This window comes from Oryctolagus cuniculus, chromosome X (assembly GCF_051225735.1).
Source record: "Oryctolagus cuniculus isolate XC-2025 breed Fujian yellow rabbit chromosome X, ASM5122573v1, whole genome shotgun sequence".
Classification (NCBI taxonomy): Eukaryota; Metazoa; Chordata; class Mammalia; order Lagomorpha; family Leporidae; genus Oryctolagus; species Oryctolagus cuniculus.
The window spans coordinates 65,018,779-65,033,431 of record NC_142888.1 but is presented as its reverse complement, the minus strand read 5'-3'; the positions used below and the strand labels follow the sequence as shown (position 1 = coordinate 65,033,431).

Below are 14,653 nucleotides of genomic sequence, written 5' to 3'. Positions count from 1 at the left end.
GTCAGTCTGGAGATTCCTCAGGAACCTGAATATAACCCTACCATTCAACCCAGCCATCCCACTCCTTGGAATTTACCCAAAGGAAATTAAATTGACAAACAAACAAGCTGTCTGCACCTTAATGTTTATTGCAACTCAATTCACAATAGCTAAGACCTGGAACCAACCCAAATGCCCATGAAGAGTACACTGGATAAAGAAATTATGGGACATGTACTCTATCGAATACTATACAACAGTCAAAAAAAACCAATGAAACCTGGTCATTTGCAACAAGATAGAGGAATTTGGAAAACATCATGCTGAGTGAATTAAGCCAGTCCCAAAGGGACAAATATCATATGTTCTCCCTGATCGGCGACAACTAACTGAGCACCAAAGGGGAAACTTGTTGAAGTGAAATGGACACTATGAGAAACAGTGACTTGATCAGCTCTTGTCCTGACTGTTGATGTACAATGTAATACTTTATCAATTATAGTATTTTTTTTTCTTCTAGTACCATTGGTTGAACTCTGTAATTAACACACATTTATTCTTAGGTGTTTAAATTTTAACTGAAAAGTGATCCCTGTTAGGAATTTGGAAAACATTATGCTGAGTGAAATAAGCCAATCCCAAAGGGACAAATACCACTTGTTCTCCCTGATAGGTGACAACTAACTGAGCACCAAAAAGGAAACCTGTTAATGTGAAATGAACACTAGGAGAAAGGGTGACTTGATCAGCCCTCACCCGGACTGTTGATGAGCAACTTAATATGTTATCCCTCTTAGTATTTTTGTTTGTTTGTTCTACTTAATACTTTTGGTTGAATACTGTAATCAATACACAATTCTTCTTAAGTGCTGAAACTTAACTGAAAAGTGATCGCTGTTAAATATAAGAGTGGGAATAAGAGAGGGAAGAGATGTGCAATTCGGGACATGCTCAAGCTGACTTACCTCAAACGGTAGAGTTAGAAACATACCAGGGGATTCCAATTCAATCCCATCAAGGTGGCATGTACCAATGCCATCTCACTAGTCCCAGTGATCAATTTCTGTTCACAATTGATCATAATGATAGGACTAAGAACCAAAGGGATCACAGAAACAAGATTAGTGTCTGCAAATACTAACTGATAGAATCAAAAAGGGAGAGAACGATCCAACATGGGAAGTGAGATACACAGCAGACCCATAGAATGGCAGATGTCCTAAACAGCACTCTGGCCTCAGAATCAGCACTTAAGGCATGCGGATCCGGCTGAAATGCCCATGAGAGTATTTCAGGCATGGAAAGCCAAGACACTCTGGAAAAAAAAAAAAAAAAAAACCTAAAGAAAGATCTCCACGAGTGAGATCCCAGTGGAAAGAACAGGTCATCAAAGAAGGAGGTACCTTTCTCTGAAGGGAGGAGAGAACTTCCACTTTGACCATGGCCTTGTCTAAATATGATCAGAGTCGGTGAACTCAGGGGGCTTCCATAGCCTTGGCAGCTCATGACTAGAGCCTAGGGTGATTACTGATGCCATAAACAAGAGTGTCAATTTGTTAAGTCAACAACAGGAGTCACTGTGCACTTACTCCTCATGTAGGATCTTTGTCCTTAGTGTGCTGTCCATTGAGATTTAATGCTATACCTAGTACTCAAACAGTATTTTTCACTTTATGTTTCTGTGTGGGAGCAAACTGTTGAAATCTTTACTTAATGTATGCTAAACTGATCTTCTGTATATAAAGAGAATCGAAAATGAATCTTGATGTGAATGGAAGGGGAGAGGGAGTGGGAAAGGGGAGGGTTGTGGGTGGGAGGGACATTATGGGGGGGAAGCCACTGTAATCCATAAGCTGTACTTTGGAAATTTATATTCATTAAATAAAAGTTAAAAAAATAAAAAAATAAAAATAAAAATAAAAAAAGAAAAAAAAGGAAAAGCTAAGGTAAATAATTACAGCACTGTAATATAAATGGTAGAGGAAATCATCAGGAAAAGAATCATGAACATATCCAAGGAAAACATTGAGTATATTCTTGTACTTTTATGACCAACAGGTTATATTCACCAAATGACAACAATCTCAGTTTTGTCCCAAAGAGAACAATGCTGGGTGTGATTCATAAATTGTGACAAAGATACTGATATGATAATAGGGAACATGGGGTCAGAGGTATATGGAACTCTCTTGTATTATTACCTCAAATTTCTTGTTTTGAAAATTTAAAACTGTTCTGAAATATAATGTTTAAAAAACCACAAAGATCTCTCCTTTTAACTTTCTAATCCCATAGCCTTGATACCACCTAAATGCTGATAGTTCCCAACCTTACCTCTCCAGGCGATCTTTTCCTTCTGAATTCCAGATGCCTATTTGACATTTCTGCTTGGACTCAATAAGCATATCAAACTTAATATAACAATCATAAAACTTTGATTTCTTCTCCAGGCTCCTTCACTTCAGTAAATGCTACTACCATAATTATAATTACTCACAGATTCTTCAGTCATTGATAATTTCACTCGTTCCTTCACAGTTCACATACAATCCATTATCAAATCTTCTTAGCAATATCTACAAAATATATTCTTAGGGGCCAGTGCTGTGGCGCAGTGCGTTAACGCCCTGGCCTGAAGTGCCAGCATCGTATATGGGCGCCGGTTCAAGACCCGGCTGCTCCACTTCCCATGCAGCCCTCTGCTATGGCCTGGGAAAGCAGTAGAAGATGGCCCAAGTCCTTGGGCCCCTGCACCTGTGTGGGAGACCCAGAGGAAGCTCCTGGCTCCTGGTTCCTGGCTTCAGATCGGCACAGCTCTGGCCGGTGCAGCCAATTAGGGAGTGAACCATTGGATGGAAAATCGACCTACCTACCTACCTACCTACCTACCTCTCTCTCCCTCTCCCTCTCCCTCTCCCCCTCTCCTCTCTCTGTGTAACTCTTTCAGATAAATAAATCTTAACCAAAAGAAATCTATTCTTAATGAATCTAATTCCATTTGTATCCACTTTCACCACTCTGGTCTAAGGCACCATCTTCTCTTGTCTAGATTAGTGCACTGTCACTTTAATTGGTTTCCCTGTCTCCATTCTTGCTCCCCTCAAACTTACACTTCATACAATAACCAAAGAAATTTTGAAAAAATATAGATCAGAAAATTACCTCTTCATTAAAAATATACAATTTTTTTTATTGTGCTGATAGTAAAATCCAGACTATTTACTTTGGTTTGCCAAACTTTAAGTAGTCATAATCTATCTGCCTGCGTACTTGTCTAATGCTTTAACCACATTGGCCAAACTTGTTCTCATATCAGAGTTTGTGTGTTTGCTTTTGCTTTGACCTAGATCTTCTCAATCCTGCCTCCTTATTTTCATTTGGGTCTGTGCTTAAATGTCCCCTTTAACTTCATATGTAAAGTAAGTTTCCCATTCGCATCTTCAGTGACTATCACGTTACTCAGGTCTATTTGTTTGATATTACTTATGGCTATTTGAAATTATCTTAGTGTCTTCCTCCTCCCACTCAATTTATAAGACTCATAAGAAGAATTTTGGCTGTCTAATTCACTGCTGTATCCACTGTACTTGAAACAGTACATGACACAGAATAATGACTCAAGAAATACTTGTTGGCTAAACAAACGAATGATGATCTGGATTGAAATTTATTTCCTCATAATTCCTTGATCTCGGTGATTTTGATTGTGTCCTTCTCTAAAGGCAGCTAGTCATTTTTTATGATGCAAAATTTTGAAAGAGTGATAGAGAGCCAGCGAGAGAGAGTGCTTCCATCCACTGATTCACTCCCCAAATGGCCACAATGCCCAGTACTGAGGCAGGCTGAAGCCAGGAGCCACGAATTCCATCTGGGACTTTCATATTGGTGGCAGGAGCCCATGCACTTGGGTCATCTTTTGCTGCTTTCCTAGGCCATCAGCAGGGATTTGGATCAGAAGTGGAGTAGCTGGGACAAGAACCGGCACCCATATGGGATACCAGCATTGCAGGTGGTAGCTTTACCTGCTATGCCACAACACTTACCCAGAATTCCTGTTCTTAAATAGAAGTTCCAATGAAGTAGCTGTTTTATTGTACTGTTAAATATATATTCAAATTTATTTTATTTTTTAAGATTTATTTTATTTATTTGAAAGACAGAGTTAGAGAGAGAGGTAGAGACAGAGAGAGAGGTCTTCCATCCGCTCCTTCACCCCCCAGATGGCCGAAATGGCTGAAGCTGTGCCAATCCGAAGCCAGGAGCCAGGAGCCTCCTCTGGGTCTCCCACGTGGGTGCCAGGGGCCCAAGGACTTTGGGCCATCTTCCACTGCTTTCTCAGGCCATAGCAGAGAGCTGGATTGAAAGAGGAGCAATCAGGACTAGAACCGGTGCCCATATGGGATGCCAGTGCTTCAAGCCAGGGCTTTAACCCACTATGCCACAGTGCCAGCCCCATATTTTTTTATATTTTATTCATAATGTATTTCCCTATAATAAAGGATCAACACCCAACAAAGCCAGGATTGTTATTGAGGAAATACAGGCACTGAGGTTATTATAGTACTAGAAGTACAATTTTCTAATAATTAGAAGCTACTGCAGACACAGCCTTCTCAGGAGAGTCACTAGTAACTAGATTATATACCATCATGTGCTTTCAGGAAGAGACCAAAGCAGAACAGTCTTGTGTTTGTTTAAAGTCATAAATGCTGTCAATTAAGGGTAATGCATCTGGGGCTTACACGTACACAAGCCCATAATTGCATTCAACTATCTCCAGATTATCAACCATACATCGTAAGGGCTGGAAAAGCACTACATTCTGTGGAGTAATCGTTATCATGAGCTGAAACATAAATATCTCCTTTATAGAAGTGATACAGATGATTAATTACTTCATGAAAATATACTAAATTGTATAATGTTGTCCTGATGTCTTGAGGCAATTATTTCACTTAAAGACTGGACAGAAGTTATTATTATTAGCAGAAAAGAATAATTATGAAATTCATAACACTGATTTGTAGTTCTGTTGAAAAAAATCAATCTGTTTAAGACTATCCAAGATTAGGAATTTTTTAAGCTTATTCAGGGCCACTAATAGAGAATTAAATGTTAAGGCCATTTAAGTAGCAAGGTAATTGCCAGCTTACTTTTTTATTATCATGTAGTAAAGTGTACAGTACTATGAATTTTAACTCACATGTATATGAGGATAGTTAAAAATGTTCATGGATGTAGGCATTTTGTGAAGGGAAAAAGTTTTTGCTTAAGGAAGCCCATGTTTGATATCAGTGTACCTGAGTTAGAGTCCTGACTCCACTCTCCATTCCAGCTCCCTGCTACTGTGCATCCTGTAAGGCTCAAATACATGGGTGGCCCCCTGCCACACAAGTAGAAGATAGAGGTTTGAGTTCTGGCCTCTTGGCTTCATCCTGGCCCTGACATTGTTCTTGTAGGCATTTGGGGAGTGAATCAGAGATGGGAGATCTCTCTCTCTCTCTCAAATAAATAAGTTAATTAATGAAATTGTAAAAAATGGACATGGAAGTATGGGTGTTTGGCATAGTGTGTTAAGCCACAGCTTGGGATGCTTGTATTCCATATCAGAGTGATGAGCAGGTGATGAGGTAAGTACTTGAGTCTTTGTAATTCACTTGAGAGACCTGGATTAAGTTCATGGCTCTTGGCTTCAACCCCATCCAGCCTTGGCTATTGTGGGTATCTAGGAAGTAAACAACTAAATGAGATAACATTCATTCTTCCTGTCCCTCTCCCTGTCCCTCTCCCTGTCCCTCTCTCTGTCCCTCTTTCTGTCCCTCTCTCTCCCCCTCTCCCACCCCCTCCCCCTCTCCCTTCCTCTCCCTCTCCCTGTCAGGGAAAGTGGAATTAACAGACAATGCAAATTTTCTGTGAACTTTTAGGAGTTTCCTTATACTTGTGTAACTACGATAAAAATGAAGATACAGAATTTTTCTATTACCTTCAAAAACTCCATTGTGTTAGCCCCTTATAGTCATACCCAGCCCTGAATCCTAACCCCTGGCAACCACTGATCTGTTTTCTGTTCCTATAGTTTTATCTTTTCAAGAATGTCATATAAATAGAATCACACGATATCTAACCTTTTGAGACTGGCTTCTTTCACACCGTGGTGTAGTGTTTTTTTAGATTTTTCTAAGTTGTTCTTTCCTTTTTATTCTTGAGTAGATTCCATTGTATGGGTGGACCACAGTTTGTATAGCCATTTACTCATTGCAGGTCATCAGGGCGGTTCCCGTTTCTGGCAATTATAAGTGGAGCTGCTATAAACATTCTTGTCCAGGTTATTTGTGCGAACATAAGTTTTTATTCCTCTACAGTAAATACCCAGGAGTGTTTAGACTTAGATCTAAAATTATGTTTGTATTCTGTTTGTATCATTCATTTTCTCTGTCTTCTGTTTCCCTGTTTTTGCCTTTTAGGGGGAGTGTTTGAGTATTTCTAAATTTTGCACTGTGTCTATCATGATTTTGACTATATATGTAACATTTAGTAGTTCCTTTAGGAATTACAAAATATTCAGTGATCAGTTGATGGACATCTGGGTTGATTCCATATCTTAGATATTGTGAATTGAGTTGCTATAAACATGGGGGTACAGATAACTCTTTCCTATGATGATTTCATTTCCTTTGAGTAAATTCCTAGGAGTGGGATGGATTTATTTAACAGTCTGCTTAGAATCAATATTTTGCTACTTCAATGTAGACTGTAGAAACTCTAACACTAAAAAGATACTTCATATTCTGCCTTTCATGTAACAGTTCTGATGTAAATTACCTATATATGTGTCAACAGTAACATCAGAAAATGCTATATTTTTGGCATTTTAATGAGTTAATTGTATTTATTGATGTTTCTGTTCTTTCTATTGTTCTTCCTCTCTATCCCAAATGTTCCAAGTTAATTTATATTATTCCATTTCTGTTTCAAGAACGTCCTTTAGCCATTTTTATTGTGTTTTAATATTTGGTTTCTTTTAGATTTATTTACTTTTTATTTGAAAAGTACAGTTACAGAGAGAAGAGGAGAAAGGGAGGAGGAGCATGAGGAAAAGGGGACAGAGAGAGAGAGAGAGAGAGAGAGAGAGAGAATTCAATCCATGTCTCCTACAGGAGTAGAAAGGATTCAAGTACTTGAACCATCACCTGCTACCTTCCAGTTTGTGCATTACCAGGAAGCTAGATCAAAAACAAGGTAGCCAGGACTTGAACTAGGCACTCCAATATAGAATGTGGGCATCCCAAGCAACATCTTCATCATTGCACCCAACATGCACCCCTAGCCATTCTTTAGAGCAGTTCTGTTGGCTATAACTTCTCTAGTGTTCCTTTATCTGAAAACACGTTCATTTCACCTTCATTCCTGAGTGATATCTTAGTTTGGAAATAGTGACTCAATAGTTCTTTTCTTCCAGTAGTTGAAAAAACTTCATACCACTTCTGGCCTCCATGGTTTCTAATGAGAAATGTGCAAACATTTGGATGATTTCCCCACATAGAAAATGTGTCATTATTGTCTGTTTTCTAGTTTTCAGCAATTTGATTATGATATTTCTTGGCATAGATTTCTTTTCTAGATTTATCTTTTCTGGATTTATCTTTAATGGAGTTTGTTCAGCTCCTTGAAACTTTTTTTTTTTACATTTTTAAAAATTTTGTTTAAAAATGCAACTTCATACATTTAACTTATACAGATTTGGGAACATGATGATTCTAACCCCCTACCTCCCTCCTACCCATACTCCCTCTTCCTTTCCCATTCTTAAGTTTTACTGAGATCAATTTTAGTTCATTTTTATACTAATAAGATTAACCTTACACTAAGTAGAGAATCTATAGGTTAATGTCTTTCATGAAACTTGGTATATTGTCAGTCATATTTATTCAAATATTTTCCAGCACACCCTCTTTTTTTTTTTAATTTATTTGAGAGGCAGAGTTACAAACAGAGAAAGGTCTTCCATTCGCTGATTCACTCCCCAAATGGCTACAATGGCTGGGGGTGAGCCAGTCAGAAGCCAGGTGCCAGGTTTCTCATGTGAGTTTAGGGGCCTATCTTCCACTGCATTCCCAGGCCATATCAGAGAGCTGGATTGGAAGTGGAGCAGCCAGTACACAAACCAGTGCCCACACGGGATGCTGGCACTGCAAGCGGAGGCTTAACCTACTACACCACAGTGCCAATCCCTCTAGCACACATTCTTTCTATTACTTGTACATGAATAGGGTGGAGTGTGGGCTCTTATTATTGACACACAGTTCCCCAAAGATATGCTAATATTTCTTTTTCTTTCTGTCCCTCAGATTGAATAATTTCTATGGATCTGAACTCTAAAGTCACTGATTCTTTGTTATCTCAATTTTGCTATTGAACCCATTGCTTGTAACATAAATTTAACTCCAAAATTTTCTTCTATGCTTCAAAGCTCTTCTATGCTTTGTATTTTTTGCTAATACTTTCTGTTTCATATTGCTTCTAGACTATTCATGATTGTTTGAAAATCTTAATAGTAGCTGCTTTAAATACTTCATCAGATAATTCCAAAATTTATGTCACCTTGACACTGGCATCTGTTAATCTTCTTTCCAGTGTGAATTGGGGTTTCTTGTGGTTAATCACATGCTGAATAATTTGTGTTTTTGGCATTATAAGACCCTGGGTCTTGTATACATCCTATTGATAATATTTATTTTTTGCTTTTTCAGACACTTGACCCCATTAAGTTAATTGAATGAAGAAAAACGAGAGGAAAAAGATAGAAGACTTTTCTTACTCTGCAACTACAAAAGTTCCCTGGGCTAGAACAAGTAGGTTTCTCCTGGAAATCCCTCTTTCTCTCTCTTTGGGTATGTGTTTGTGTGCGTGTGTATGTGCATGTGTGATTGTTACTTCTGTGTTCCAGGCAATATTAAATTCAGGATAAAGGATACTAGAGGAAACAATGTGAATGCTAAACTCGCCACCAGTTTAGTGGCACTTTGGATCCAAGCATTCTTTCCTGATCTGCCCGCTGATATGTACTTTTTGGGGATCTCAGATAACTGCACAGTACATCATGTAAAGGTTTTATTGTTGGGGCCGGCACAGTGGCTCACTTACTTAATCCTCTGCCTGTGGCGCTGACATCCCATATGGGCAGTGGGTTCTAGTCCCGGTTCCTCCTTTTCCAGTCCAGCTCTCTGCTGTAGCCTGGGAAGCCAGTGGAGGATGGCCCAAGTACTTGGGCCCTGCACCCGCATGGGAGACCAGGAGGAAGCACCTGGCTCCTGGCTTCAGATCGGCGCAGTCTACCGGCCTCAGTGCACCGGCCGTGGCGGCCATTTGGGCGGTGAATCAACGGAAGAAAGACCTTTCTCTCTGTCTCTCTTTCTCACTGTCTAACTCTTATCTGTCAAATAAATTAAAAAAAAGGTTTTATTGTTTTGTTCTCTGGGGAAAAATGGTATGTGTGTGTTTATTCTGTCTTTCCTAGAACTGATTCCCTTGCTTATTTCTAACACACAAATGTGAAACTTTGTTGTATAAGGAAAGCACCCTTGTCATTTTGAAGTCAGAATACCTGGGTTTTGTCTATCAATTGAATGATCTTGAAAAAATAACAATCTCCTTGTATCTTGCCATCCCGTCTTTAAAATGCAAATAAGATATTTATCTGTCTCAAAGGGTTATTGTGATGTTAGAGATAAGAACAGGTTACATTGGGAGGCATAGAGAAAAAAGGCATTGGGAAATAGAACCAGATGAAAAAGACAAATAGAACAAAATTATATAAAAAAGAGGAGATACAGCATACATTTACAAAATATTCCTCTTCCATTTTCTGCCAAATATACATACATGATAATTGTACATGTGCACACACATACACACACCTTATTGAAGATATCTTGTATTATTGAATTACTTTACAACATGAGCAGTTACATGGATTTTGCCTTTGGGTTAGGTAAATGTTTCTCATCTCATTTCGTTTTTGAGTGTAGCTAAAAATCTCATAGCCTTCAATGTTAGATTATAAGCTTCAAGAGAACAGGAACTGCTTGTTTGTTTTGTTCACTGTCATATTCCAAGTGCTCAGAATATTGTCTTAAACTTGTTAACATCTCTCTAAAATATTTGTTGAATATGTGACTAACTCAAATTATTCTAATTTAGAAATTATTGCAATTGTAATAGGGCTTTTGCTTCTTGAAGTTTGTGGAGGAAATATTTTGTGGTGCAAATTAATAATTGAACTACATTTGCAAAATGTTTACCCTCAGGGAACAAAGTGAGATTTAAAAGCACTAACTCCCTTTCAGACATTTTCTCTGCTCATTTCAAACTCTTTTAAATATACATTCATTAAAGCAAATCCTATATGATATCCTTTATAATTTGTAGCTTAATTTAGTGGCTATAAAATTGGAAGTCATAAAGCTATTTCTTTTAAAATGATCTGTAATCTTTTTATGTCTTCTGATTTATTTCTCCAAGTAGTCCAGGAAAGAATTGTTTATCATCTGTTCAAAGAAAAATATTGACTGTACCTCAGTTATGGTCATAAATTGTAGCAAGTTTTAATGTTCATGTGAACATGCAAACTTATATTTCATTCACTGACAATATGAGTAAATTAATATTCCATTTACTCAAAAACGTGTCACTACTCAAAGCTCTTATTATATTTAGAATGTTTTGTTTGTGTGATTCAATTTTATACTGCTTTGTATTGTTAATTATTTGAAAATGTGTCCATGCTTTCTGTCCAAACTAGATTTTAAATTTTCTTATAGTCTAGATGCAGTCATTGTTTTATCTTGATTCATCCATAAGACTCCTTCTAAGACATGATTCATAGTAGGTTCTCAAATAAATATATATCTGCTGGTAAATCCAAGTAACAAATGTTTCTGGAGGGTCTCCTACTTCATCTCAGGTATCTTTTTTAATATAGTATGAAAATTGGTTATTAAAGTTGCTAACAAAAATATGAATAGTGCATTGATAGATTATCTTAGTCAAATCAGAAACCAGTATGTTTCCATAGTAAAGCTAATAGTAGATTGCTTTCCCTTCATATGACTGTAGCTTTACACAGAAAACATTGACTTACAACCATATTATTGAAATAAAACTAAACTCTAATCTCACCTAGCACAGTACGAGGTTCTATATTCTCATGTAAATCTAGGCCTCCAAAGGTAGAGATGGACTCAAGGTCTTTTGTTTTTAAAGTCCACATTTATGTGGACTACTCTTGCAAAATTCTTTTAATGATCTTTTAGAGTTAAGTTGCTAAAAGTGAATTATACTCTTATGTTTCAAAATAGCATTTGCAACTAAGTTCAGATCACTCTTATAAGGAAATGTGTTCAACTAGATCTAGGACCTATGGTCTATAGAAAAATAAAACAAGATTTATTTAATTTCTTTGAAGGCAGACAGAGTAACAGAAAGGGAGACACACACACACACACACACACACACACAGAATGAGAAAGAGAATGAGAGAGAGAGATTGCTTCTGTTTGTCGGCTCACTCTGCAGATGTCCCCAAAAGCCAAGGCTGGGCCAAGTTGAAGCCAGGAAATAAGGAGTCCATCCTAGTCTCTAAGATGGGTGTCAGGGACCAAAGTACTTGGACCATCATCCATTGCCTTCCCAGAAGCATTAGCAGGAAGGCTGGATCTGAAGCAAAGTAGCCAGGACTTGAACTGGCACTCTGATACAGGATCCAGTATCCCAAGTGGTGAATTAGCTCACTGCTCTGCAATACCAGCTGCAAGATTTATGGCCTTAAACCATTTTACATGACAACATAATGACCAAAGAGAAAAAAGATCTACTTAAAGTGTAACAGATGCAAGAGTTAGCCAATTTTAAAAATAGATAATCTTAGGGGCAAGTATGAACGTTTGGATGAATTTATTATTTTTCCTGCTGTATACATTGATTATTCTTTCATTAGCCATAATTTACAGGATGTGTCCTATTCTCAAACTTTTCAAGTATGGTATTCAAAGAATAGCACAGTCTTATTAGAGATAATGGAGAGATTATTTTCTAGTAACTCATTACTACATATTAATATTTTTTAACATATTTGGTTTATTGACTTTGAAGCTACAGTAATGAAAGAATACAGGAATTACCTAAATTATGCAAAAGCAGCTTTTTAATCCATCTATAAATGAATCTTAGCAGATTAACCTTGAATTTGAAATGTGTTCATCTTCTTAATGAATATTTTGGTATTTGCTAAAGTTACTTATAATTTAGCTTCCTTTCCATAATGGTTGTATTATTTGCTACCAGAATCCCACACTTCAAGAGTGTAGTGATTATGATTTGTGGATCTATATTCAGACTACATGGGTTCAGAGTTTGGCCTTACACTCTCCTAACTGCACCTGTAATGTGCAAAGCTGAAAAATTTTCTTAATCTCACTAAAAACATAAATTCAGAACAATAAATGGTTCATAGTAGACCCTCAGTGTCATTCTCTTTCATCTTCTACTACTTTCTCCTGTAAAATTTCCTTATCTGGGGCTGGCACTGTGGCACAGTAGGTTAAAGCCCTGACCTGCAGCACCAGCATCCCATATGGGTGCTGGTTCAAGTCCTGGTTGATCCACTTCAATCCAGCTCTCCGCTATGGCCTGGGAAAGCAGTAGAAGATGGCCCAAGTCTTTGGGCCCCTGCACCTGCATGGGAGACCCGGAAGAAGCTCCTGGCTCCTGACGTCAGATTGGCGCAGATCTGGTCATTGCGGTCAATTGGGGAGTGAACCAGCAGATGGAAGACCTCTCTCTCTCTCTCTCGCTCTCACTCTCTCTCTGGCTCTGGCTTTACCTCTCTCTGTAACTCTGTCTTTCAAATAAATAAAATTTAAAACATTTTTCTTTCTAAAATCAACTACAAAAACATTCTCCTTTTTAAGGCCTTCACTAAGACTACCAGGTTGATTTGGTACTCCCAATGATTTTTTGCATGGTTAAGCTGTAATAATTTTTATGATACTGCACTTTATTCATTTGCATATCTGTTTCATTATTTGACTATATGCTTTTAGCAGAGTATCTGGGAGAGTTAGTCATCCTTTCATTGGACTTGTGGACCTGGCATATGACTCAGTTATATCCCTTATCACATTATATGACCATTTATTGTTTACATCTCTGTCTATCCCACAAGTATGTAAGCTGTTTCCTTGGTGACCAGATCAACAGAAGGGATAAGAGGAGAGTATAGTGCCATGCAAAGGCACATTCGTTTTATAAGCCATAATAACAGCCATTCCAAGAACAATTGATCATAATCCCTGTGAGTATGACTTACAAAATTATTGGTGACCCAAAATTATCCCCCAAGATTTCTTCCATCTGCTGTTTCATTTCTCAAATGGCCTTAACAGCTAGGGCTGGGCCTGGCTGAAGCCTGGAGCCTAGAACTCCATCTGGGTCTCCCACATCAGTGACAGGGACCAAAGTATATTGGTCTTTACCTGCTGTCTTTCTAGACACATTAGCAGGAAGTTGGATCAGAAGCATAACAGCCAGAACTCCAGCCAGTACTCCAATATGGGATGAGGGTTTCACAAATGGCATCGTAACCAGTTGCACAACAATGTTGGCTTTACCCCCAAGGGTTCTTAATGTATCAGCCTAGGAAGAGAACTGTCATTCATATCTTTTTTAAAAACAGTTTTGTTGTGGTGTACTTTATGTATCATAAATTAGTATATATCACAAAATTAATTCATTTTGAAGTATACAAATCAGTAGCTTTAAAGAAATTTACAGAGTTGTGCAATTATCATCTCACATTCTATTCCTAGACCATCTCCATCAACCTACCCCAAAAACCTCTTATCCATTTAAATAGTCAGTTCCTATTCCAATGTCTAGCCCCAGGAAGCCACCATTCTACTTTGCCTCTATGACCTTTCTTTATATTGAGGTACAGTATAATTCACATTCCATACAGTGCACCCTTTTAAGGAGGACAATTAAGTGGCTTTTAGTATACTCATAAAGTTATGCAATTGTCACTACTATCCATTTCCAGAACATTTTCATTATTCCAAAACAGAAACCCCTAACCAATTCATAATTACTCTACATTGCTCTACACACCATCTTCTGGAAACCACTAATCTACCTTCTGTGTCTATGGATTTGCCTCTTCTGGACCTTCTCTTTCAATGGAATCTTACAAGCCTTTGTGTTTGACTTCTTTCACTTAACATAATGTTTTCAATGTTTACCATGTTGCAGTATGTATCAATATTTCATTGCTTTATATGGTTGAATAATATTCTACATGGATATACTAACATCTTTTAATTCATTTATGCATTAATGGACAACTGGATATTTTCCACTTTGGAGTTATGAATAATGCTACTATCAACATTGTAAATACATTCTTGCATGAACATTTTTATTTTAATTTTTCTTGAGTGGAACTTGAAGATGAAGTTATTGAGTTATATGATAATTCTAGGTTCAGATATTTGAGACACTACCAAACTGTCTTACAAAATGCACCATTTTGCATTTCTAATAGCAATATGTTGAATGCTCCAATTTTTTTAAATAATAACCATTAGAACAGGTATGAAGTAGTCTGTCATTGTTATATGTT

The 14,653-nt window shown here is 37.5% G+C and overlaps 1 long non-coding RNA gene across 4 annotated transcripts in view; it reads left to right on the top strand.

Annotated features, from left to right (window-relative positions):
• The window catches only part of LOC149119664 (uncharacterized), a 112,114-nt gene that overhangs the window by 35,480 nt on the left and 61,981 nt on the right, over positions 1-14,653 (top strand). For 3 of the 4 annotated variants that reach the window (XR_016227955.1, XR_016227956.1, XR_016227957.1), the window contains exon 2: positions 8,730-8,831. This is a non-coding gene — a long non-coding RNA (uncharacterized LOC149119664). Of the gene's footprint in view, positions 1-8,729; positions 8,832-9,194; positions 9,336-14,653 lie in introns of those variants that run through there. The other variant, XR_016227954.1, reaches the window with a different exon arrangement.